This window comes from Rhinoraja longicauda, chromosome 27, assembly GCF_053455715.1.
Source record: "Rhinoraja longicauda isolate Sanriku21f chromosome 27, sRhiLon1.1, whole genome shotgun sequence".
In the NCBI taxonomy this organism is placed as follows: domain Eukaryota; kingdom Metazoa; phylum Chordata; class Chondrichthyes; order Rajiformes; family Arhynchobatidae; genus Rhinoraja; species Rhinoraja longicauda.
This window is the reverse complement of record NC_135979.1, coordinates 14,276,892-14,303,744: the sequence shown is the minus strand read 5'-3', so window position 1 is coordinate 14,303,744 and position 26,853 is coordinate 14,276,892. Positions and strand designations below refer to the sequence as shown.

At 43.9% G+C, this 26,853-nt stretch overlaps 1 protein-coding gene across 2 annotated transcripts in view; it reads left to right on the top strand.

The window, feature by feature from the left end:
* The window catches only part of LOC144606905 (calcipressin-3-like), a 107,893-nt gene that overhangs the window by 3,752 nt on the left and 77,288 nt on the right, over positions 1-26,853 (top strand). The gene's annotated exons all lie outside the window — the stretch shown is intronic.

The window sequence follows — 26,853 nt, the reverse complement described above, 5'->3', positions numbered from 1 at the left end:
TCTGGGTAGTTTGTAATTTAAACCTTTAGAATTGTCTTAGTTGAAGTAAATCAATGCTGCTTTCCTTTGTTCAATTCAGTTTATTGTCACGTGTACCGAAGTATAGTAAAAAGCATTTGTTTCATGCTAACCAGTCAGCGGAAAGACAACACATGATTACAATCGAGCCATTCAAAGTGTACATATCCTTGATAAGGGAATAACGTTTAGTGCAGGATAAAGCCAGTAATGTCTGATCAAAGATAGACACCGAGCATCACCAAAGAGGTAGATGGTAGTTCAGGATTGCTCTCTGGTTGTGGTAGGATGATTCAGTGGCCTGACAAAGGTTGGGAAGAAAACCTGGGAAGTATCAAAGCTACTTTGTAGTTGTGGTCCTTCGAAGAGTGTGAATACATGCAATACTAACATTGCTGGAAGTATGCATGCTGGCTCATCATAATGTGAAGTGGCAATGCAGTTGTGATATAGCATTAGAGCTCTAAACTCCAGCTGTTCCCACCCCTTAAACCCGCACAGATCAATGTGTGACCGTCTCGGAAAGTAGGAAGCCATACGCTCCTCGCGCTACCGTTATCTAATGGAATCGTTGACCACTTGCAGGTTGTAGCCACAGTTCCACATGTATTTGTTGTTTTTAACATTCTTCAAAAGTCTGCAAATTCTGCATGGGGAGGAATGCCTCAAACCTATGAGGTTGGAGTCAGGAGAAGTGTTGGAGACGTATGCAGGGTTCCAGTGGCCAGATGCACCGTTTTCTGCAGCCATTACTTGTCAATGTGAGGGTGGCTCTGCCACCAGGAGGGATTCCATTCCCTCGTTGACGAGCTGATTGCTGCTTGGTTTTCTTAAAGTATGGTTGCTGCACAAAACCTGATTGTGTGCATCCAAGACCTGTTCAAAGAATCAATCTCCTGCCCAGACCAAATGCAAAGGAGCCTGCAGGACTAGCAAAGTTGGTTTCAAGTTTCAAAGTGGTCTTCTCTCTGTGGAATAACCCCACTATTTTGAGGTGTCGGAAAAAAAACTGCAGATGCTGGTTTAAATCGAAGGTAGACACAAAATGTTGGAGTAACTCAGCGGGTCAGGCAGCATCTCGGGAGAGAAGGAATGGGTGACGTTTCGGGTCGAGACCCTTCTTCAGATTGATTTTGAGGACTCAGTCCATGCTGCTGTCTAAAGAACATGCAGCTGAAGAGGATGAGGAGGAGGACAGGTCATCTAGACAGGCTATTCATGGTCAATCTATCACACTACTCTAGATAGACACAAAATCCTAGAGTAACTCAGCGGGACAGGCAGCATCTCTGGAGAGAAGGTGTGAATGATGTTTTGTGTCGAGACCCTTCGTCAAACTGCTCTACTCTTTAATCACAACCACAAATATCCAATCATCAACAGTCCTACATATAATAATAATAATAATAATAATAATGCATTACATTTATATAGCGCTTTTCATATACTCAAAGACGCTTTACAGGGATTTAGAGAACATAGGGAAGTGAATAAATAGATAAATAAGTAAACGAACAGAGAAAGGAGACAGAAGGTGAGGTGACCTTCAGTGGTTGAAGGCAGTACTGAACAGGTGAGACTTCAGTGATGTTTTGAATGTGGTGAGTGTGGAGGAGTCTCTGACGGTCTTATCTTCCTTCATTTGCCAACAATCATATAAACAATACACAGCTAAAAGCCCGCATAAAATGTATACATCTGAGCGTGCCAGATGCCATTCACATCAATCAGTCACCTTGTGCATTAACTTAGTACCTATCTCTGCGTCCTCGCCTGTCCATGTGTTAGCATATATTGCCCCTGTAACTGCAGCATTGTTAAAGGGAGGCTTCTCATTGCAGATTGTCCTTGGCCCCTGTCTTTTGTCAGCCAACCATCAAATTACACCTTCTGAGCATGAGAGCCACCAGTTTTGGCCTCATCTCAGCTGGAGTGCTCGCAAAGTAAGGGGATCACTGAGAGGGCAGCCATTTTATACTTCATTGACGCACTGTTATTCTTCCAGATAGAATTGTAGTAATTATATTAATATTTTGGAGGTCAGATTACTGCAAATCCCCTGGAAGATGACCATTGTGTCTCCATGGTTAAAGTTTCCCTGGCAGGAGACTGAATATCCACTGCAGCACCCGATCGTCAGCAGCTTTTGCTTGTGTTACTGTGGAGGCTACCTTTGTCAGGGGTAGAGGAAGCTAAAACTAGAGGGCATAGGTTTAAAGTGAAAGAAGAAAGAGGACCTGAGGGGAATGTTTTTGGCACGGGGTGGTGTGTATATGGAGCAAGCTTCGAGGGGAGGTGGTAGACGTAGGTACGATTACGGCGTAAGAATCGGGGGACATTTAGGACTGAGATGAGGAAAAACTTTTTCACCCAGAGACTTGTGAATCTGTGGAATTCTCTGCCACAGAAGGCAGTGGAGGCCAATTCACTGAATGTTTTCAAGAGAGAGTTAGATTTAGCTCTTAACGCTAACAGAATCAAGGGATATGGGGAAAAAGCAGGAACGGGGTACTGATTTTGGATGCAGCCATGATCATATTGAATGGCGGTGCTGTCTCGAAGGGCCGAATGGCCTACTCCTGCACTTATTTTCTATGTTAAAAGATATTGGAACTGATACAAGAAAAGGAAAGGCGATATGGTTCAAAATCGGGCAAATGGGATTAGCGTGGCTAGGCAATTTGATTGTCATGAATGAAATGTGCAGGAGGACCTGTTTCATTGTGGTATGACTCTATGAAGACAATGATTCTATGAATCCACAGTGGAGAGTGCAGCTCCCACTGTGTGTCCAGGGTGGATGGGTGATGGGGGCCAATTGATGGGTTGCTGTGACCTGAATGATCTTGAGCTTCTTGAGAGTTGTTGGTGCTCCACCTGTCCAGACAAGAGAAGAGCAGTCCATAATGTTCTTGCATTTTGTCTCTTAGAAGTTGGATTGGCTTTGGCTTGTCAGCAAGTGAGTCATTAGCCCCTCCATCCCCTTCTCTTGTGAAGCCATGGTAATTGTTACTGACCCCAGACCACTGATAACGGGCCACCTGGCAATGGTGATGCCATTGAATGCCAAAGGTAGATAATTAACCTCTCTTTGTTGTGTAAGAAAATAACTGCAGGTGCTGGTACAAATCGAAGGTATTTATTCACAAAATGGTGGAATAACTCAGCAGGTCAGGCAGCATCTCAGGAGAGAAGGAATGGGTGACGTTTTGGGTCGAGACCCTTCTTCCGACCTCTCTTTGTTGATCATTTGCTGGCACTTGTCTGGTCTGAATTCTATTTGCATTTAACAGCCTATGCCTGCAGCGTTTTATAGATGTTGCCGCATTCTGGTGCAGACTGTCGACAATGCTGAGCTTTTGAAAGAGGAATGAAAACATTTTGCAATTGTCAGCAAATGTTGCTATTTTTGACTTTGTATTGGAAGGAAGCCAGTGATGGCCAGTGATGGCCAGTGCCATCCTTCTCGCTGCACTGGCTCCACGCCAGTGATGACCAGTGTCTCAGTGTACAGATCCTGCCTTGAAACTAAGTTCTAAATTATGCATAGTGCTGATATGTGAGCAGGTGGCTGGAATTATTGAAATGAGTATTGTCTGCTGCAACCTCTTCTTTCAAACCCTTCAACTTTGTCCCTTATCCCTGCTTTGAGAAGCATTTGGAAATTGAATATATTGCAAATATTGATCATTGCATAACTCTGAGAGGATGTATGGTGTTTGTTGTTCTTGGAACTGACTTGTAGCCTCTGGACTACAAAGAGTATGTGGAGGAAATAGTGTTTGCCATTTCATTGCACTGAGCTGCAGGCCTTAAAACCTGGTGGCAATAGACAATAGGTGCAGGAGGAGGCCATTTGTCCCTTCGAGCCAGAACCACCATTCAATGTGATCATGGCTGATCATTCTCAATCAGTACCCCGTTCCTGCCTTCTCCCCATACCCCCTGACTCCGCTATCCTTAAGAGCTCTATCTAGCTTTCTCTTGAATGCATTCAGAGAATTGGCCTCCACTGCCTTCCGAGGCAGTGAATTCCACAGATTTACAACTCTCTGACTGAAAAAGGTTTTCCCCATCTCTGTTCTAAATGGCCTGCCCCTTATTCCTAAAAAGTGGCCCCTGGCTCTGGACTCCCCCAACATTGGGAACATGTTTCCTGCCTCTAACGTGTCCAACCCCTTAATAATCTTATATGTTTTGAAAAGATGTATTGATACATATTATGTATATGTATATGTTTCGATAAGGTGGCCTGGAACATCCCTGAAGAATAATGACACATAATTTCTTGTGTTCATCAACCATGTCTCAGAAGACTGCAGTTTTCATGTTTTACTGTTCCAGTGAATTAGTTAATCACTTACATACTTTGAAATATGGTTCCTGGATACCGGGTGTAATTTCTCTTCCAATTGCCCCCCTGTTTTCAGACTCTGCTGCGATCCTTGAAATCATGGTTGGTGTGTAGAACAAGCTGACAAAGGAGGCTGTTGAGGCAGGGACGCTCCCAATATTTAAGAAACAGTTAGACAGGTACATGGATCGGACAGGTTTGGAGCAATGTGGACCAAGTGCAGACAGGTGGGACCAGTGTAGTTTAGGACATGAAGAATCCATAGATTGCAATACAATACAATACAATACAAACTTTATTGTCATTGTGCAGTGTACAAGTACAGAGACAACGAAATGCAGTTAGCATGTTAACCTGAGTGCATGTGATGGAATAGTAAAACATATAATATATACATATATGCACAGTAGCGGTAGTGGAAATCCCGGTGAGCGAGATCAGTCACTGATGGGAGGAGTGCCCGAGGGGGGGGGGGGGAATGGCAGCAATCACCGAAGCACAGAGTTAAGTAAAGTAACGACCGCAGGAAAGAAGCTGCTCCTAAACCTGCAGGTCTGGGAACGGAGAGACCTGTAGCGCCTCCCAGATGGGAGGAGGGTAAACAATCTGTGGTTGGGGTGAGAGCTGTCCTTGACGATGCAGCGCGCCCTTGGCAGACATCGCCTACTCTGGATAGACTCAATGGAGGGGAGTGAGGAACCGGTGATGCGTTGGGCAGTTTTCACCACCCTCTGCAGTGCTTTCCGGTCGGAGACAGAGCAGTTGCCATACCATACTGTGATACAGTTAGTAAGGGTGCTCTCGATAGTGCAGCGGTAGAAGTTCACCAGAATCTGAGGAGACAGATGGACCTTCTTTAGTCTCCTCAGGAAGAAGAGACGCTGGTGAGCCTTCTTGATCAGTGTTGAGGTATTGTGGGTCCAAGAGAGGTCATCAGAAATGTTGACACCCAAGAACCTGAAACTGGAAACACGCTCCACCACCGTCCCATTAATATGGATGGGGGTGTGCGTACCACCCCTAGTCCTTCTGTAGACCACAATGAGCTCCTTGGTCTTATCCTTGGTCTTATTATGGTCTTCTTGGTGTTAAGGACCAGGTTGTTGTCAGCGCACCACGTTGCAAGTAGCTGGACCTCCTCCCTATAGGCCGACTCATCGTTGTCGCTGATGAGGCCAATCACCGTTGTATCATCTGCAAACTTAATAATGGTGTTAGAACCATGTACAGGTGTGCAGTTGTAGGTGAAAAGGGAGTAGAGGAGAGGGCTCAGCACACAGCCCTGTGGAACGCCGGTGTTCAGGGTGATGGTTGAGGAGGTGTCGTCTAATCTAACAGACTGGGGTCTGTTGATTAGAAAGTCCAATATCCAATTGCAGAGGGAGGGGTTGATGCTCAGGTCGTTGAGTTTGGCAATCAGTTTGGAAGGGATGATGGTGTTGAATGCTGAGCTGAAATCGATAAACAGCATTCTCACGTAGGTGTCTCTGTTGTCAAGGTGGGAGAGGGCGGAGTGAAGTGCCGTGGAGATGGCATCCTCCGTACTCCTGTTCTGGCGGCAGGCGAACTGATAGGGGTCCAGTGTGGGAGGTAGGCAGCCTTTGAGGTGTGCCAAGACCAGCCTCTCGAAGCACTTAGTGATGATGGGAGTAAGTGCAACTGGGCGGAAGTCGTTGAGGCTCGCTGCAGTGGAGTGTTTTGGCTCCGGCACGATGGAGGTGGTTTTAAGACTCGTAGGGACAGCTCCTTGGGCAAGTGACAAGTTGAAGATGTCAGTCCAAACATCTGTCAGCTGCGCAGCACAGACCTTGAGGACACGCCCGGGGATACCATCAGGGCCAGCAGCCTTCCGTGCATTAATCCTGCTCAATGCTGTACACACGTCGGTGGGAGTGAGTGTGAGGTGCTGATGATCAGCAGGGAGCACAGCCTTGATGGCCACCTCTTGATTGTCCCTGTCAAAGCGGCCATAAAAGTGATTAAGCTCCTCAAGGAAGGAGGTGTCGCTGGATGTGGGGATCGAGTTGGTGGGTTTGTAATCCATGATGTTGCAGTCCTTAATCCAATTGTGGGAGGTAATCCGCAGCCGGAGTTCGTCCATTTTGTTCGCCAATGATCGTACGTTGGCATGGAAAAGGCTAGGAATTGATGGCCTGTGTGGAGTTAGCTCTAGCCTAGCCTTTAAGCCACCTCGGCATCCACGGCGGTGTTTACGTTCGCTGCGCCGTCTATGGGCGCTTCCAGTCGGCCGAGCTGGCTTGGTACGCTCTGCTGACCTGGCCAGTTCAGGAGCGAAATGGAGTTCGCCTAAAAAGTTGTCATAGTTGCAGGAACCGATGCAGGAACCGATGTTTAAAAGCTCCTGTCGGTTGTATGATAAGTATGCAAGACTATTCCGTGTGAACAGACATGAGACAAATAAGCAAATTACTATAAAATCGCAGATTCTGGTGAGACACAGGGCGTCACAATGTGCCCGCGCCGCCATAATAGTACAGAGTATAGATTGAAGTGGCGTGCAACTCTTCGCTGGATGACATAGTACTTTCAAAAGAAAATTGGTGGGGTTGTTCCCCCACAAGTTTGAAAATTGGTGGGTGCTGCCTGGGTTAGTGGTTGAGGCAGATATGATAGTGGCATTTAAGAGGCTTTTGGATGGGCATATAGATATGGAGGGATATGGATTATGCACTGGAAGATAAGAGATGGTCCTGGCATTATGTTTGGCACAGACATCGTGGGCTAAAGAGCCTGTTCTTGTGTTGTACTGTTCTATGTTCTGTGTACATAATGTGAGCGGGACTATACATTTGTAGTGTTGGCACATTCTACGTGCAAGGGACCATTACCATCTTTGCACCATAAAAACTTTGTGGTTGAGAGGCTTTGCACAGAACCCAATCCCTCAAATATCTAATGGCAGTGGAATTTTAGAAGATTCTGGGGATTTCTTTTTTATTTGGTCATGAGTGCAACAATTGCAGCATTTTTTAATCTACTCCTTTGAGCAAGTCAGACAGGATAAGGATGGTATATTTACCTCCTTGAAAGATGTTGATGAACCAGCTGGAATGAAAGGTTTTTATTACAAGGGCAATTTACCCCCACCCCTCCCCACCCCACCCCCCCCCCCCCCCCCCCCCCCCGAGTTAGATTATTGAGAGGCACTCTAATCAAAGTGTTTTAAACGAATGAATGTCCATGAGGATGGTTGCAAAGTATTTTCCGTGTTGAGGAGATAAAGAATAAGAGGGACATCATTTTAAAATCCGAATCAGGCAGTTAGGAATAAAATGAAAAATCATTTTTCACATACAGAATGATGGAGGTCCAGAAGCCTTTTGCCTCACAAACCCCTGGAAGCTAAATCAATTGATATTCTCAGGACAGTGACTGATGTCTTCTTGTTTTGTAGGGCATCAAATATTACAGAGCAGGTAAATGGAACTGAAGCACAGATAAGCCATTATCAGTTTGAATAACAGAACAGGCTCGAGGGCCTGTGTGACCCACTTCACTTCACATGAGCCCACGTTGCAACAATTAGTCCTTTGATTTAGCAAACTTTGTTTTCCAAAGTTTTGGTTTGGCCGTGTGTCATTCACAATCTGCGCTATTATTGGCTGCAGCCCAGAGACTTCCATGGGCAGAACTATCTGAGAATTTAAAAAGTGTTTAGACTCGGTGCTGAAGAGTACTGACTTACTGAAGCATTGACTGTATTTTATCGGCCTGCACCAAAAATAATAATTGATGATCTTGCAGTGCTTGGGTTTGCCAGTAGAGGCCAGTATAACACTTCAGTTGGATGGTATGTGCCTGAATCTGTGGTTGAAGGACTTTGGTTGATTTTTAACAAAATCTGGTGCTCGACTAAAAACTTGTGCAATTGTCCAGAAATTCTCCATTGGCCAGGATCACTAAACAAACTGTATTGTATCATCACTGAATTCTACTCTTCTGAAATCAATGGAACAACAACTGGTCCTTCAGCCCAACTCGTCTCTGCCGACCAAGTTGTGTGTCTGGCCCATGCCCCTTCAAGCTCTACCTATCAACATAACTGTCTAAGTGTCTTTTAAATATCACAGTTGTACTCGTCTCTGCCACTTCCTCTGACGAATCTGATGTCCTCTGTGCATTCAGGCTTAATCACGCAGTGCAGGGATGACTTCTTTCGCAAGCTTTTTTTAAATAAGGGGAAAAGTGACCTTTTGTTTATTAATAATAAAGGTGTCAGACGTTATGGAGAGAAGGCAGGAGAGGGGGGTTTGGATGGAGAGATAGATCAGCCATGATTGAATGGTGGAGTAGATTTGATGGGCCGAATGGCCTATATTCTACTCCTATCACTTATGACCTTATGACCTTAATAATGCATGGCTTCAGCATTAACAGATCAGCAGCATTAATTTATCTATTTTTTAAAAAGAAATCTGCAACTCGATTGTGCTTCCTTTGCAGTGAGGAGGTGACTGGAGGAGACTCACTGTGATGGATGTTTCTTTTTATTTTGTTTTGTGTTGGTTTGTGATTGTGTGTGAAATTGCTTATTTTTATTGCTCTTATTGCTGGACTGTGGGAGACCTTTGATTTCACTGCACATCGTGTATGTGTATGTGACAAATAAACTTGACTTGACTTGACTTGCAGACTGACCCGTTCCGTGGTAACTCTGCTGCTCCCATTTGGTCAGGAACATCCAGACTTTGTTTCTCTACTTGTCCCACCATGCACCCACCCGCATCTCCAATGTCCCATCATCTCTCCAACCATCCATCCGATCATAATCCTTGCTTCACAAAATGCTGGAGGAACTCAGCATGTCAGGCAGCATCTCAGGAGAGAAGGAATGGGTGACGTTTCGACCCGAAACGTCACCAATTCCTTCTCTCCTGAGATGCTGCCTGACCTGCTGAGTTACTCCAGCATTTTGTGAATAAATACCTTCGATTTGTACCAGCATCTGCAGTTATTTTTTTATAATCCTTGCTTCTAAATGCAATTTTAAAATGAAAATTATTGACTTTTATCATTAACTCTGATTGTATCTCCTTGGATGCTGTCTGCATAGCAGATAACTTTTTATGTTTCAGATTTCTGCTAAATACAGTAGAGTAATACTCCAATAGATAGAAACATAGAAAAATAGGTGCAGGAGTAGGCCATTTGGCCCTTCAAGCCAGCACCGCCATTCAATATGATCTTGGCTGATCATCTAAAATCAGTATCCCGTTCCTGCTTTTTCCACATATCGGTTCTTCTACATATTGGTTTAAAAACCCATCCCGTATGCATTCTAGGAAATCCTCCTCCTCAGCGCTGCTAGCAATTTGGTTGGCCCAATCTATATGTAGATTAAAGTCACAATAACTGCTGTACCATTGCTACACACATCCCTAATTTCCTGATTGATGCTATCTACTATAGACACTAAGTTGGAGTAACTCAGTGGGTAAGGCAGCATCTCTGGAGAAAAGAAATAGGTGATGTTTCGGGTCAAGACCCTTCTTCAGAACGCAGGTTATTGAGAGTGAGGACTAGGCAGTGAAGAGTGTAAGTAGAGGAAGATTGGCTGGTTCTGTGGTCGAAGAAGAAGCAGAGGGCTTTAAGGCCTTCCTACTGGGGGATGATGGTGTCGAGTGATTGAACATTCCATAGTAAAAATGAGGAAACGGGGGCCTGGAGAACCAGTCTGAAGAAGGGTCTCGACCAGAAATGTCACATATTCCTCTTTTCCAGAGATGCTGCCTAACCCGCTGAGTTACTCCAGCTTTCTGTGTCTCTTTGGTTTAAACCAGCATCTGCAGTTCCTTCCTACACATCCTATCCAATCTATGTACCAAAACTCTTGTTTGTTTGTTTGTTCGTTTGTTCGTGAACTACAGCCAAAACGGTACACGATAGCGCAACAATTTTAGACCCACCTTACTCACCACCGTCCTTTTGGTGCTAATGGAAGAAGTTTCATTGAAATCGGTGTTATATTTTTTAAGTTATTCACATTTTAAAGTTTAAATGTATCTCGTAGGGAGGGAGGGGGGGAGGGGGAGGAGGGAAGGAGGGAGGATGTTGGGGGGGATGGTGGGAAGGTAAGGGGGGAGGGTGAGGGGAGGGGTGGGGGAAGGGAGGAGGGAGGGAAGGGGAGGGGGAAGGGAGAGGAGGGAAGGGTGGGGGAGGAGCGGGTGCTGCACCAATGCAGGAGAGGTTTGGGCCCAATGGGTCCACTTGGGCTAGTAATCCAATATCGGTTGAAACAGAAATCCCAATTTCCCAGCATCTGGTTCAACAGGGCGAGTTTGCCACGCTCCCTTTGCACACTCCAAGGCCCTGGTCCCTGTGCTCCCTTAAAATTTGTCTGATTCACCGTGAAATTCATTTTTAATACTGTGTGACATCAAAAAAGTGGATTAAAGATGTGCCAGGGTATCAACAGAAATAACATCCATTTGTCCAGAGAATCCACCAGTCCAGCAACACCAAATTGCCTATCACGTCCGATTATCAGTTTCACATATTTTCATTTTGAACCTTCAGGACCTAGGAAGTAGTCAGAAAATGTTGGAAGTACATTGGTCCATTTACAGTGGGTAAAGTAATTCACAAATCATCTCTTGGCAGTTTTGTTGGAGTCCTTCATCTGCAGAATTTCTCTTCCAGTTTGTATTTTGTCTGGGTATTAGACAATGCAGCAAAACGCCAATGAATTCCACAGGTCCACCACCAGCTGACTAAAGAAATTCCTCCTCATCTCAAAAGTGGAACCAAACCTGATAGAAAGAAAAAAAATACCCGAGTAAACATTAAAGAAGGATAGATTAGGATGTGCGGTTCAGGAAACTATTTGATGTTTTACGAAAGTCGGTTTCAAAATTCAATTTTACAGGGGATGTTTTTATAAATACTAACATTGATTTCTAATACAGGATCGTTTCTCAATGCACAAAATGGCAACTCAGCTTTTGATGATAACTTAGTTCAGGCACTTCTGTGCATGGGACATGTCTGAAAACAGAACACAGTTAGAGGCAATCTCATTCCCTGAGGAATGTTCTTTTCGAGGCTTCCCTGTGTGATTGAATCACATGGATGCAATTAACACTTGGGGTGGATGGCATGCAGAAAAACAGATTTTTAAGAGCAGAAATGTGCTCTGCGCTGGTGCCATTTCAAGGGATCATTAATCATTTGCAGCCTCTCAGCCTGGCACTCTTCACTTGAAGGGCCAGAAAACTCTGGAGTGTGTCTAAGCATGAATCTTATTTTATCTGCCAATGTTGGATGGCATATTAAAGGAATTACTGGGTCTGCAACACGACCCAGAACCACGGTGGAGCAGCGGAAGAGTTGCTGCCTTACAGCGCCAGAGACCCAGGTTCGATCCTGACTACAGGTGCTGTACGTTCTCCCCCTGACCTGCGTGGGTTTTCTCCAACCCCTCCGGTTTCCTCCCACACAGCAAAGACATACAGCTTTGGTATAATTGTAAGTTGTCCCTCGTGTGTGTAGGGTTGTATGAGTGTGCGGGCATCGCTAGTAGGCGCGGACTCGATGGGCCGAAGGGCTTGTTTCCACGCTATATCTCTAAACTAAAACCTGAGAACAGGACGAGAGGGCATGCAGATAAGGCAATTTGTCAGAGGAATTTGAAGGAGGGCTCTGAAGAGTTTTCCAGGAACTAAACTCCTATACCTACCCTCTGAGGAGCAGTGCATTCAGAAGGTAATATTTCCCAAGGCTGAGATGTCAGATATCTCGCCTTCAGGCAGTGCTTGGGCCACAAGGCTGTGCCTTACCTCAGAAATAAAAGGCATCAACTCCCTGACCTGGGTCTTCAGATCATTCTGAGCAGCAGTAGCTGCTCAATGCCAAATCTCACTGCTGCATTCAGAATTCATAAACCCTCTCATCACTTACCGAATAGTGAAAGGACTGCCTGGATAGAGTGGATGTGGAAAAGATGAAGCCAGTAGTGGGAGAGTATAGGACCTAAGGCCATAAAGATGTAAAAGGGCATATCTTCAGAAAGGAGAAATTGCTTTATTCAGAAGGTGTTGAATATGTGGAATTCACTGCCACAGAAAGCTATAGAGCCCAATGGATATTTTTGAAACGGAGATTGACGGATTCTTGGTTCGTACGGGTGACGGAGGGTTATGGGGGGAAGCAGGAGAATGGGGCTTAGAGGGAAAGTTAGATCAGCCATGATTGAATGGTCAGCAAGGGACAAAATGACCACGACCTATACCATTTGATATCTTCCAAGAGGAGAGCAGGGAGTTACATCAGCCAATATACATGGCTTTTTTTTTCACTCTATGAAATCCCTTTCAAATTTGGCTGCCAGCAGAATTTTGTGTTCATCCTGCACTTTACCACATGATAATGTGCAATCAGTTATTTGTATTGACCATTCCAAAGCTAACCCAACCGCAATTTGATTGTCAAGCAAGGCTACATCATTAGTCCAGGCCTCTCTTCAGTTTTTCTTACCAGTGTGCTCCCCTTGCCCTCCACAAACATTCTCCTGGATTGGCACTAAGTGGGACAATCGGCTCACCCACTCAACTTCAATCATCAACAGATGTGCACATGTGGAGGCTGTGTTTGCTGTGGACTCATTCACTGTGGTGTATTGGGCCTGCACTAAATATCCATTCAGCAAAGGTCCTCTACCAACCAAGTTGGTAAAAACTCTCAATACCACCAACTGGCAATAAAAATCAACAAGAGATCCAGGAACGCATGACATTGGAGCCAGTTCTTAGTGAAGGCAAACATGACGAAGTTGACTGACTGAAGAAAAGGTTGTTTGAAGGCAAATACCTCAGAACCAACACAAAGCTCTTGGTCTACTAAAAAGCAGTAATCCCTGCCTTCCAGAGAAACAATTAGGAGTCACCAGAAAGGGTAAGGGTGGACACATGAACGTGGTGTATTTGGCTTTTCAGAAAGACTTTGGAAATTGAGTAATCGTGGTCATGAATAAGAATGAGTGCTTTTAAGATTAGGAGTAGCATAGTAGTGTGGGATTGAAGATTGGTTAAAAGTAGGAATATACAGGCTAATTTCAGGCTGTGACTAGTGGGGTGCCACACAAATTGGTGAAATAATGAGGATCTATTCTAAATCATGAATTCATATCAGGAGATCAGGTGTAAAGTATCCAAACTTGCTGAGGATACAGAGCAAGATGATGGCGAGAGTTCTGAGTAGCGTCCAAAGAGGTTTCAAGGGGATATAGACAAGCTAATTGAAGGGCTGAGGACATGGCAGGTTTGTGGGGAATCAAAGTCATCCACTTTGGTAGAATTAATGGTGAGCAGAATACCTTCTGGATGATGAGAGATTAGACAGTAGTAGTGTTAGTGTCAGTGGTACCTGGTCTTTGTACACAAATCAATGGAAGTTAGACAGACACTAAATGCTGGAGTAACTCAGCGAGTCAGGCAGCATCTCAGGAGAAAAGGGATAGGTGACCTTTCAGGTTGGAACTTCTTCGGAGAATGCACCGGAATACTGCAGCGGGCTGGTCTCCCTAGATGGGGAATGATATACTTGTAATAGAGAGTGGGCCCAAGCAGGTTCACCAGGTTGATTCTTGGTATGTTCTTCGATGGGAGATTAACCAGACTGAGCCCATGTTCTTCAATTTAGAATGATGAGAGTTAATTTAATTTAATTAAAACATTGAGAATTCTTGTAGTGTTTGGGGTAATGTTCCTCCTGTCAGAGGTGCCTTGAATAAGTGACCATAATCTGAAAATAAGGTGTCAGTCATTCAGGACTGAGATGAGAAGAGGTTCCTGCACAAAGAGGTCAGTACATTTTTGGAACTCTCTACCCAAACAGCCTATGGAGGCCCTGTTGCTGAGCAAGTACAATATAGAGTTTACAATTTTTAAAAATGATATAATTAGGGAATTGAGGCACATAGTATTAGTGCAGGAAAGTGGGGCTGAGCTATAAGATGAGCCATGATAATGAATGGATAACTTGTCAAATAACTCATCCCTGCCTCTTTCTAATGTGACTGCTTTACAGGGAGCTAGCGGGGAACTTGACCCAGGATGGGAGGGAGATTTTTCTTTGGTGTCAATTTCAACATTGACTTGTATCAATGGTCAGAAAATGAACAGCAAATGTTGCTTGGGCATCAACTTCGAGTTTGCCTTTTTGCCTAATCAGATTGTTCAATCCATTCGTAGGCAGGACAAGGGACCACCCCAAGAATATGTGGCCTTTATTGGGTGTGGGTTCACAGTCTGACATGTTATCATATTCTGCAAACTCCTCTGTGTTATAACGGATGAGGAAAGTTTATAAGGCGTAGGAAGGAACTGCAGATGCTGGTTTTAACCGAAGATAGACACAAAGTGCTGGAGTAACTCAGCTGGACAGGCAGTATCTCTGGAGAGAAGGAATGGGTGACGTTTCGGGTCGAGACCCTGCTTCAGATGTCCTCAGCCAGTCTGAAGAAGGGTCTCGACATGAAACGTTACCCATTTCTTTTCGCCAGAGCTGCTGCCTGAGTTACTCCAGCATTTTGTGTCTATCTGGGAAAGGTTATAAGGTCAGGTTTGGTTTTAATACTTTTTGATTGATTGAAAGATACAGCATGGAAACAGGCCCTGGACTCATCGAGTTCACTCCCACCATCAGACCCTGGGCTCATCAAGTTCACGCCCACAACCTCAGACCTGTTCTGCGTTATTCCATTTTCGCACCCACTCCCGCCACAATACGGACAATTTACAGAGGCCAATCAACGTAAAAACCCTCATTGTGGTGTATAAAAGGAAAAAAGGTACACGGATGGAAGATTGCACGGGGGAAAACAAGCAGGATGACTGAAGGGGTTTGGCGAGATGAGAGGAGAACTGGAAGCACACCAGGGTGGAGGGTCACAGGAAAGAAACAGGCAGTGGGGGATTGGTACTTGAAGTTGGTGAACTCTGCTATTCATACTATTGGTTGTAAGCTACCCAATGATGTGTTACCCTCCAGCTTGTGCAATGGAGGAGGCCCAGGAGGGAAAGGTCAGAATGCGAATGGGAAGGGAAGTTAAATAGTTAGCAACTGGGAGATCCACCAGCCCTTGGATGAAAGAGTGTAAGTGTTCGGTGAAACATCTTCCCATTCCGCTTTCCGTAAAGACCACTTTCTCTGCAATTCCTTGGTTCCCTCATTACTTTCCCCTGCAACCACAGCAAGTGTAACCCCTTCTCCCTACATCTCCCTCGCTTCCATCCAGAGAGCCCTTTCAGGTTAGACAGAGACTCGCATGCTCTAACCTTTGTCACTTACTCCATCCATCTGCGAACCTCTCCTCTACTCACCTATATTCACCGATCACTTGCAGGCTTTGTACCATCCCTACCTCTCTTTCCCAGCCTTCTCCCCTCTACTGGCAGCAGTCTGAAGAAGTGTCCCAACCTGAACCATCGCTTGTCCACTCCCTCCCCAGACATTGGCTGGACTGTTGAATTCCTCCAGCACTTTGTGTTTTGCTCAATGTTCCAGCATCTGCAATTTCTTGATGGATGCTTGCCATATCGGTCCTTCACTAATACAAGCACACTATTAAAACATCACACGGTCTGGCAAAGGAAGCAGCCTCTCATTGCACATGGAATCTCAAAATAACTTCAGTAACAGTTTCTTCAAAGTTCTGTGCTTTTTCTCACTCTTGAGTTGCATACAGATGGAATGACTTTCAATATCGTGCTCTAAAAGTTCTGTTTCTTTTATAACCTATTCTGACTTGCCCTGAGACAGTGAGAGAGAGAGAGAGAGATGATGGGTTTCTAACCGGTAATAATTTCAGAGAAAATTGGTACTTTCAGTGTGTGATCTAAAATTTTCAATGCTGTCATTCCAGCTTTCTGACCATGGAACAATCATACTCTTGCTTCTTAATACAAAAAACACGTCTTTTACTACAGGATGTATAAATCAGATGGCGAGAAAAAAAATCGGAGTCTTTTGCCAGTTTTGGCTAAAGGCAGATATTCTATATGTCAACCGCTTAACACCATGCATTGTGTGATAGATTTGATATTGTACGTGAGTGCTGTGAGCAAGGGGGCTGAGCTTTTGTATTATTTAGTTATACATATTTTGAAAAAATATCAAGAAGATGAAATAAAATAAATTCAATTCATCATTGGCATTGCATTTTCCATTAAAAATTCTGTAGTCCTTCAAGCTATTGTATAGTTTAAAAATAAACCACCACAATAATTCAGACTATTGCAGTACTTCATAGTATCTTAACAGGAATATTTGGTAGTTTTGTCTCAAGGCAGGCACAGGTTACTGACTGGATGATCAGCCATGATCACAATGAATGGTGGTGCTGGCTCGAAGGGCCAAATGGCCTCCTGAACCTATTTTCCATGTTTCTCTGTTTCTATGTAATATCACTTGAGGCATCTGGATAATTTAAAATTGAGATATCATGCACCTTGTGAGAGTTAGAATATATCTTTTGCCACAGTGGCTGTAGTTTTTAATATTTAATGATAAATATGGTAAATATGTGTATTGTTTTCTGCTATTGAAGTAATGTGGGGCTCTCTCTTCCCCCACCCTGAATAAACTTAAAGGAACCACATATAAGTTGCATATTTTAACATTTGCTAGACAATGGCATTTTACCCTAAGGGATTTACAGTTTTAGGCACCTGGGTAAGCAAACAGCTAATATTCTTCCCTTTGTTCTTGAAGACTCCGTTTTTCTTGCCTTTCATATTAGTGAGGAAAGTACACAATTCAATGTTATAAAGTGATATTTGTGATTGTAGGAAAAGCATTCATGCATATCATGCAACTTGATCAGATAAAACATTAAATATTATCAAAACATATTCATTTTTTCCGAGTAAAAGTAGGAAGAATAATTCCTTTACGTAGTTTGTTCATGTCCCCCACAGATGCTGTCTGACCTGCTGAGTTAATCCTGCACTCTGTGTTTCTTTCCAGTCAACTTGATCACTTTTTACAATGTTTGTAATGTCATATTGATTTATCTTATTATAAAATCACAGCAAGCAATGAACTGAAATGGTGCAGAAGATATAAATCAAAGGCAGGAACGTGGCTAGAACTTGGCACAGAGGCAGGAAGGGGGGTGGGTGATTGGCAGACACAATAGAACAGGTAGTGCAGGGATCTCTGTGGCATATCCATCCCTAATAAATATTAGCTTTGGATACATGAGGTGGGGTGAGGGCTTGCTCCACAGGAAGGCAGCAGCAGCCATGTTGGCTATACCACACAAGATGGGAGGATAAAGAGTGGGATGTCCACAGTGATAGAGGATTCAGTAAAAAGGGGAACGTGTGAATCTTTCTGTGGCTACAAACCAGACTCCAGGATGGTACAATGCTTCCCTTGTGTTATGATTGTGGATATCTCTGAGTGGCTCTGGAGCAGGAGGAAGAGCAGGCAGTAATCATGGGACATGTAATCATGGGAGCAATGATTTAAGTTGAAGTATGGGATGAGGTTCGAACAAACAGAATCCAGGGAGTTCAGAGGTAAAGTAGGACCTCAATGCCAATATCACTCCCAGTGCTGTGCACCCATGAGTGCCTAAACAGGAAGATGGTGGATGAACATGCGGCTGAGGACGTTTTTTAGGAGGGAGGGATTCAGTTCATGGGGAGGTGGGACAGGTACAAATTGAAGAAGGCACTAGGTATCAATGTTTGGGGGTGGGGTTGGGGGTGGGGATGCAGGCCCGTGTAGAATCTGAGCAGGTTGTATACGAAAAGGAAAATGGAAGGCAGTGAAAATAACAATGAGAGATGAACAAGGTCATGGTGCAAAGAAAAAAGTTAAGAGAGTCAATAATGTGAAAAAGTCAAGTCTAAAGGCTTTGTGCCTTAGACTAGAGAACATTCACTTAAACTGCACAGTGGTGCAGCAGTAGAGTTGTTGCCTTACAGCGCCAGAGACTTCAATTTCATCCTGACTATGGGTGCTGTCTGTGTGGAGTTTGTACTTTCTCCTTGTGACTGCGTGGGTTTTCTACGGGTGCTCCAGTTTTCTCTGGGATATCCTGTTTACAGATAACAGAATATCCCAAAAAGCTACAAGTTTGTAGGATAATTGGCTTCTGTAAATTGTATATTGTCCCTAGTTTGTATGATAGTGCTAGTGAACGGGGTGGTTGCTGGTGAGCGTGGACTCGATGTTCCAAAGAGCCTGTTTCTACGCCGTAACTCTAAATTCTAGTCTAATTAATAGCGCAAATAGATGTAAACATGTCATTATGGAGAAATAGTGACAGGGTGACTAAGGATGAAAACTGAATACCAAAGAATATTCAATATTTAAGAAGGGCAGATAAAAAGAGAATAGTGGGGGGTGGGGGGGGGGGGGGGTTTGATGCTTTTGTTAGTAAGAGAGGAAATCAATACATGGTGAGGACAGATATTGACTTGGAAAATTGTGAAGCAAAATCTTATGTGGAGCTGAGAAACGCCACAGAGGAAAACACATTGATTGGAGATTGTCTAAATGCCACCAAGCAGTAAATTAAACAGGATATCCGAGAGGTATGTGGTATGGGTATGGCTGTTATCACAAATAACTTTAATTTGTATAGTTTAGTTCAGAGATATAGACATAGATATATAGACATTGGTCAATTCAAATGAGCAGTATTATGGTGGAGGAGGAATTCCTGAGTATATTTTCGACCAATACATTGCAGAACACTGTAAAAAAGAACTGCAGAGGTTGGTATATACCAAAGATAGACGCAAAGTGCTGGAGTAACTCAGCGGATCAGGCAGCATCTCTGGAGAAAAAGGATCAGTGACGTTTTGGGTCGGCACCCTTTTTCAGACTTCGACTGGAGAAGAGGTTACTGGTACTGTGCAATGAGAAAGGAATAAAGAACAGTTTTTGTGTTTTTGAAGTTTGCTTTCAGAGATACAACATGGAAAGCCAACCATCACACTAATTCTATGTTGTCCCACTTCTCCATCCACTTCCTCCACACGAGCGGGAATCTACAAAGACCAATTAACCCACAAACCCACACGTCTTTGGGATGTGGGAGGAAACCAGAGCACCCAGAGGAAACCCATGTGGTCACAAAATGGCAGAGCAAACTGATGTGCAAACCTCACACATCCCGATGTCGAGATTGAACCTGGGTCTTTGGTGCTGTGAGTAAGTAGCTCTATCGCTGTGCCACCCAAACAGTCTTGTATTAATTTTGGCAAGCAAGCATAACACGATAGAAATAGAAGGGTGAAGTAGGAGAATTAGAAACCAGCATCCTAAATATAATAAAAACAAACTGAGAGAATGAGCCGCAAGTTGACTGTAAAAAAAAGAGAATGTCACGAACTGGGTCGGTGATAGCTCGGCAATGCGTAATACTTACAGACTGAACGCAAGGATTACAGTTATTCATTCCTGCCGGGTATTGAAATAAGGGAAAGACTGCTCCTCGGTGGCTTGCAAAGGAAATTAGCGATAGTATCAGCTGTAAAGAAACAACAGATAAAGTTGTCAGAAAAAAAGCAGCAGCCAGAGGATTGGGAGCAGTTTAGAATTCAGCAAAGGAGGACAGCAAGATTGATTAAAAGCAGGAAGATGGAGGGTGAATGTACGCTTGCAGAGAATACCTTCTATAAATATGTAAAGAGGAAAAGGTTAGAAAAGAGAAATCTAGATCCCCTGCAGTCTGCAAAATTATAATTGGGAACAAATTAATGGCGGAACAATTAAACACGTACCTTGGTTCTTGTTTTCAAAGGGAGAGCACAAGGAATGTCACAGATATATCAGGAAACCAATGGTCTAGAGAGAGGGAGGAGCTGTTGAAAATCTGATTCAGTATGAGTGAAGCAATAGAGCTTGGGGAACTAATGGACCCGAAGGCTGTCAATCCAGTGCAATGGTGGGGGCAGCACAGTGGTGCAACTGGCAGACCTGCTGCCACACATTGCCCTGACCTCAGATGCTGTCTATGTGGAGTAAGGCGGCACAGTCAAGGCAGCACCTGGCCTTGGGTGCTGCCTGTGTGGCGTTTACGCATTCTCCCTGTCAATGTGCAGTTTTCCTCCGGGTGCTCCAGATTCCTCTCGCATCCCAAAGATGTGCAGGTTTGAGGGTTAATTGACCTCTGTAAATCGACCCAACTGTGTCGGGAGTGGATGGGAAAATGGGATGACATAAAATCAATGGTCAGCGTGGACTTGTTGGGCCGAAGGGCCTGTTTCCACGCTGTATCTCTAAACTAAACTAATCCCCAGAGCCTGATAATCTCCATCCCAGAGTAATAAAGAAAGTGGTCTTGGGAATATTTGGTGCATTCGTGTTCATTTTCAAAAACGTTGGACTCTGGATCAGCTCTAACATATTGGAGGGTGACAAATGTAATTCCACTATTTAAAAAAGGAGGAAGGGGCAAAATAGAGAATTGCGGATCAGGTAGCCAAATATCAGTAGATGGGAACCCGTTAGAATCTACTATAAATGAAGCAATCATAGACAATTTGGAAAGCATTGGCAGAAACGTGGATTAATGAAAGGGAAATCATGCTTAATAGACTTACTGGAGTTTATGGGGGATATAACTTGACAAATGGGTGGAATGGGGGCACAGTGGTAGAGTTGCTACCTAACAGCATCATAGACCTGGGTTCAATCCTGACTACGGATGCTGTCTGTACGGAGTTTGTGCATTCTCCCTGTGACCATGTGGGTTTTCTTCAGCTGCTCCTGTTTCCTCCTATTCTCCAAAGACATACAGATTTGTTGTTTAATTGACTTCGGTAAAATTGTCTGGTGTGTAGAAAAGTGCTGGTGTGCGGGGTGATTAAAGCAGATGGGTTGGGAGTATTTTACTGGCACGGAACTAGTAATGGAAATGGGACGGATAAATGGGTCTTTTTTCAGCTGGCAGGAAGTGACTACTGGGGTGTCGTAGAGATCAGTATTGGGCACCAGTTGTTTACAATATAGATCCATGATTTGGAAGAGAGAGAATGAAATGTTATGTTTCCCAGATTGCAAATAACAAAATGCTGGGATAGAATGCGAGAGAGGAGGATGCAGAGATAAGTTAAATGAATAGGCAAATGCAAAGCAGGCAGTTTATTGTGACTAAATGCAAGATGACCCACTTTGGTTCTTAAAACAGAAAGATTATTATCTGAATGCAATGGATCAGAAAAAACAGAGGTGCCAAAGAGCCCAGGTATCCCTGTACATCAGTCACTGAAAGCAAGCGACCTGTGACTGCGAATAGTTGGTAAGACAAATGGTATCACAAGAAAGTCTTGATGGTGGAGAGATTGCAGCATGTAAGAAACATTTAGACAGGAAGATGGATGGGACAGATTTAGATGGAGACGGTCGGTGTGGGCAAGTTGGGCCGAAGGCCCTGTTTCCACGCTGTCTGACTCTAAAAGCCACAGGTAGCAAAGCTCACTGTTTGGATGTCCACTGCCTTTGCATCCAGTTTGAGTGATGTGGCATTATGCTTTATTTACCTGTAGGTAGACACCAACGACAAGAAATGTCTGAAATAACGTCTTAGCTGACTCTTTTCAATTCTCCTCCATTTTATTGGCAGTGTGTTTGTCATCCTATTTCTTCCAAAAAATGTATTAGTTCCACAGCAAACATGTTTTTTTTTTCCTAATTCTGCAACGAACCCTTGCTCAGCAGTGGCTGTCTTGGCACTCCCTGGGCAATTTCAGCTGTTTAAATGGGTTGCTATTTAATTTCACATCAGATGCTCGGGGTTATTGCCTCTGTCGCCTCATTGGATCGCCCATTGTTCTTGTGTCATTGTGCTCATTTTAGCAAAGCTCCAAGGTAGCGCGTCGGGATCTAACCAGCGTGCTCAGAAACTCTCACTTGTAACTCTCTGGGCCTTCTTTAATAATGGAGAATGGTCTCTTGCAATTAGAAAGATGACATCAAGGTTAGGAAATCATGCGGGGAGCTTTTCAAGTCAAGTCAAGTCAATTTTATTTGTATAGCACATTTAAAAACAACCCACGTTGACCAAAGTGCTGTATATCAGTTCAGGTACTAAGAAACGAACATACAGTACAGTTTCAAGTAGCAGAGCATAAGAAATGGGAGGAGGGTTAGGCCATTCAGTCCATCGTGCCTGGTTTGCGATCCGCAAAGGTGGACCCGGTGTAGGGGGGGGCCATCAAGAAATAAGGGGGACCCAGCTTAAGGGGGGGGGGGGGGGGGGGTGGAGATCGAGTGAAGAAGGGATGACTACTTTTTTTGTAACCTTGTCAGCATCTTTGTGGCGACTCGTTTGTATCATCATCGTAATCATCAACATCCATCTGATAGTTGTGCGGTTGCCATTCCCCAGCCCGAACACGACATCTCTTAATTTCTTGATGTCCAAAAATCAATTGACCTTCATAAATATACTTAGTGATTGAATCTCCACAGTTGGTTGGATTGTGAGTATCAACGATTCACTCACCTCTAAGTGAAGAAAGCTCTTGCTAATGGGAACTCAAAGTGTTGCAATTCCGATTTGGAAGCAGATACGAGAGACTGCTGGAATATTGAGCGTAAAACAAAGTGTTGGAGTAACTCAGCCGGTCAGCCAGCATCTGTGGAGGGAATGGACAGACGATGTTTTGGGCTGAGACCCTTCTTCAGACCGATGGCGCTGGGAGAAGAAAGCTGCAAAAGAGAGTGGGGGTTGGTCAAAGTCCAGCTGGTGATAGGTGGATAGAGCAGGTGGGGTGATTGGCGGATGGATAGAGTTAGTGACAAAAGTCTAGAGATGAAAAGGAGACAAAAGGATGTCAGATAAGGAAAGAGAGGAGGAGTGAAATGTAAAGCAGCAGTGAGGAATAAGGGCAGAAACATAGAAACTAGGTGCATGATTAGGCCATTCGACCCTCCGAGCCAGCACCACCATTCAATATGATCATGGCTGATCATCCAGAATCAGTACCCTGTTCTTGCTTTTTCCCCCATAATCCCTTGATTCCGTTAGCCCTAAGAGCTATATCTAACTCTCTCTTGAATACATCCAGTGAATTGGCCTGGGAGGAAGGGAATGTAAGAAGAGGGAAAATAGGGGAGTCGAGGATGGGAGGGATGACTGATGAGGGTGCAGAAGAGGGAAAAGAACAGGGTAACGGGTGGGAAATGTTGGAAGAAATCTGTGTACTGGGTGGGTGGTGGGGAAAGAAGAGGAAAGTGGGAGCTCAGGGTGCTTTACTTGCAATTGGAGAATTTCTATTTGAAAGGAGTTGGATTTTATCCATACTGTGTTCTGGTGATGACCTAGACACTGTAAAAAAGTAAGTTTAATCCAGCAATTCATCGTGAGCCTTTGGGTGAATGGGATTTTGAGAGGTTTTATAGAAATAAAGAATAATGCAGGTAAGCTGCAATGTTAAACGGTCTCCAGTGGGACACACACATGTGAAGCAAGAGTGGCCTTGATTTTTACAAAAAATGGTTTGGGCTTTAGTTTTATTTCCTCTCTATTTATCATCTTTGAAAAGGGTGGCTAATAATTTGTGAAGCACATAGCTTCATCTCATTTTGTCTTTCTTCCATCAGGGTTTCTGAAATTAGTTTTCATGTACTTTGTTAAAATAATTCACTAAAGTTTTATGAACCTTTCACAATCTGCGAGACTGCACAACCAGCACTGCTCCCAGCAGATGAGTCAACAATAACAGCTAAAGAATACAATTTATCCTTGTCTTTACCTTTATTTATGATGAATGATCTCTTGCTATCCACTTTGCAGCTGTAACACTGTAAATATCTCCGGTGTGGGACGAATAAAGGAATATATTACTATTATCATAATCTGCTATTCTCCCATGGTAGCTTTTTCACAACATTATATTCAAAACAAAATTTTGTCCACATTTTCTTATGCAGTCCTTAGTTTAAAATTCTGTTCTCCAATTGGTAAGTCCTATATGTGACCACAGGACTTTCAAATCCTGGACCTTTATCCATAAATTCATAAGTTAAAGGGCAGAATGAGGACATTCAGCCCATCAACTTTACTCCGCTATTCAATCATGGCTGATCTATCTTTCCATCTCAACCCCATTTTTCTTCCTACGATTTGGATTATGTTTTAATTACATCTATTTCCTCACTTTTGAGGAATAGTTACTCTTTTGGCAAAGGGAAAAGATTGCTCAAGTTTCCAATTGATTAACAAAAATGTAGGACTGAGCCGTTGCCAGGTCTAAACTTGGTCAAGAAGTGGAGAGGAGAAAACTGATTTGAGTTTCAGAAAGAGTCTGATCGGGATTTAGCCCAGAGGAAAATGGAAGTTGGAGCGTAATTGATGGACTAGTAATCCCCATTTCACATTGGCACTCATTACACACAGGATTGTTTGGGCCAAGTGTGAGTGTCAAAATGCACAGCCAGAAGTCTGACCTAGTGATTTTTTTTAAAACAGTCTGTAAAAACGAGGTTTGATTTATACCTAAACCTGCCATTGATAAGTTATCATTCTGAGTGAAGAAATAAATTCCTTTTGGTGCTTAAAGAGTCTTAAATCTGCAATATAAATTGGCCAGCTTTCGCATCATTTTTTTACAATAATTTTTAATTCACTATCCTTGCTTCATTTCGATTGAGGTCTTATGACATAAAAGAAAATGCAATTCTGACAAAGGTTTAGTTCAGAAAGGGAAAGAAAGAACCTTGAAAGAAAAGGGAAAGAAAGAAAATGCTGGAGTAACTCAACAGGACAGGCAGAATTTCTGGAGCGAAAGAATGGGAGACGTTTCGGGCCGAGACCCTTCTTCAGACTGATGTCAGGGGAGTGGGCGGTACAGAGATAAAATGTAGTCAGAAACGGTAAGACTGATAGAGAACTGGGGAAGGGATGGAGAGAGAGGAAAAGCAAGAGCTACTTGAAGTTAGACTCGTTAATGTTCATACCGCTGGTGTGTAAGCTACTGATGTGAAATATGAGGTGCTGTCCCTCCAATTTGCGTTGGGCATCACTCTGACAATGGAGGAGGCCCAGCACGGAAAGGTCAGTGTGGGAATGGGAGGGGGAGTTAAAGTGTTGAGCAACCAGGAGATCAGGTAGGTTTAGGTGGACGGAGCGGAGGTGTTCGGTGAAACGATCGCCAAGCCTATGCTTGGTTTCACCGTTATACAGGAGTCCACACCTGGAACAGTGGATGCAGTATATGTTTATTGCGAGCTCCTCCAGCAGTATGTTTTGCTCATGATTCCAGCATCTACTGTTCCTTGTATCCCATAGATTAATTAAGGTTAGTTGGCACAAGACTGGAACCCGCACATTCAGGCTTAGGACTCTTTTATTCAGCTACCAACAGGGTGCTGTGCATTTGGATCCTGCACTTGATTTAGTATGTGTTGCTCAGTAATGAGACTGTCTCAGAGGTGTGGATATTTCGGCAGTGATGTGGGTGGATCTGGCGTCAACTCAGCCATCCATTAAGTGATCAACAGAGAGTTGGGTTGCTTTTTGTTTACCAGTGTGGGTATGAAAATAACTCCTTGCAGGTCAAGTTGAGTCACGCTGCGAATTTAGTGGGCGTTTCTGAGTGTAATTCACCATTGCAGTACCGGTGCCTGCCACTGTATGTTTCTTTTCTTTTTTTTTTCCTAATCAGATGTGCAGCACTTTGGTCAACGTGGGTTGTTTTTAAATGTGCTATACAAATAAAATTGACTTGACTTGACTATAAACATGATAGCATTGCGAGGAAAATTCATCAGGCATTTCTGGGAATTGGATGCTCCTGGGACAAGTAGGTTTTCACAAGAGAGTGCTGGACTTGGATTCTACAAATGTGCATCCCATGCTAACCTTTGATCCTTCTGGGCACAATGCTGCAGCTCATTAAGCTGCTCCCTCACAGTTCCAGAGACCTGGATTCAATCCTGACCTCTGGAGCTTTCTCTGTGGAGTTTGCACATTCTCTCAGTGACAACAGAGGTTTCTGTCAGGCAATTCTGGTTCCCTCCCACATCCCAAAGGTGGGCAAATTGGTAAATTAATTGGTCACTGTAAACCATCCCAAGTTTGTAAGCGATGGCCAGAATATTTTGGGAGTTGATTGTAATGTTGGAAGGATAAAGTAGGGTTAGAGCAAGTGGGTGCTTAATGGTAGTCTCAAATTCAATTGGCCTATCATCGATGGGCCTGATTATATGTTCTATGAATCCGTGCTCACCTTTCCTTGCCACTTACCTGGTCACAGCATCCGCCTCTCTGTTGGTCACAATGGATGGCTGACCTGGCCCCAGATCCTAACCCACTCCCATCCCTCCCAAATACCCACACCTCCAATACAGCCTGTTACCAAGCAGCACCTGTTAAACCATACGCAGACTCGCGGCACCCTCTCAATAGCACCCAAAGCTTTGAACTGTTGGTACCTCTGAAGTTCACAGGTGCCAACCCATGACCAAAATGGACCTTGGCTTATGGCTGCTGCATCTAT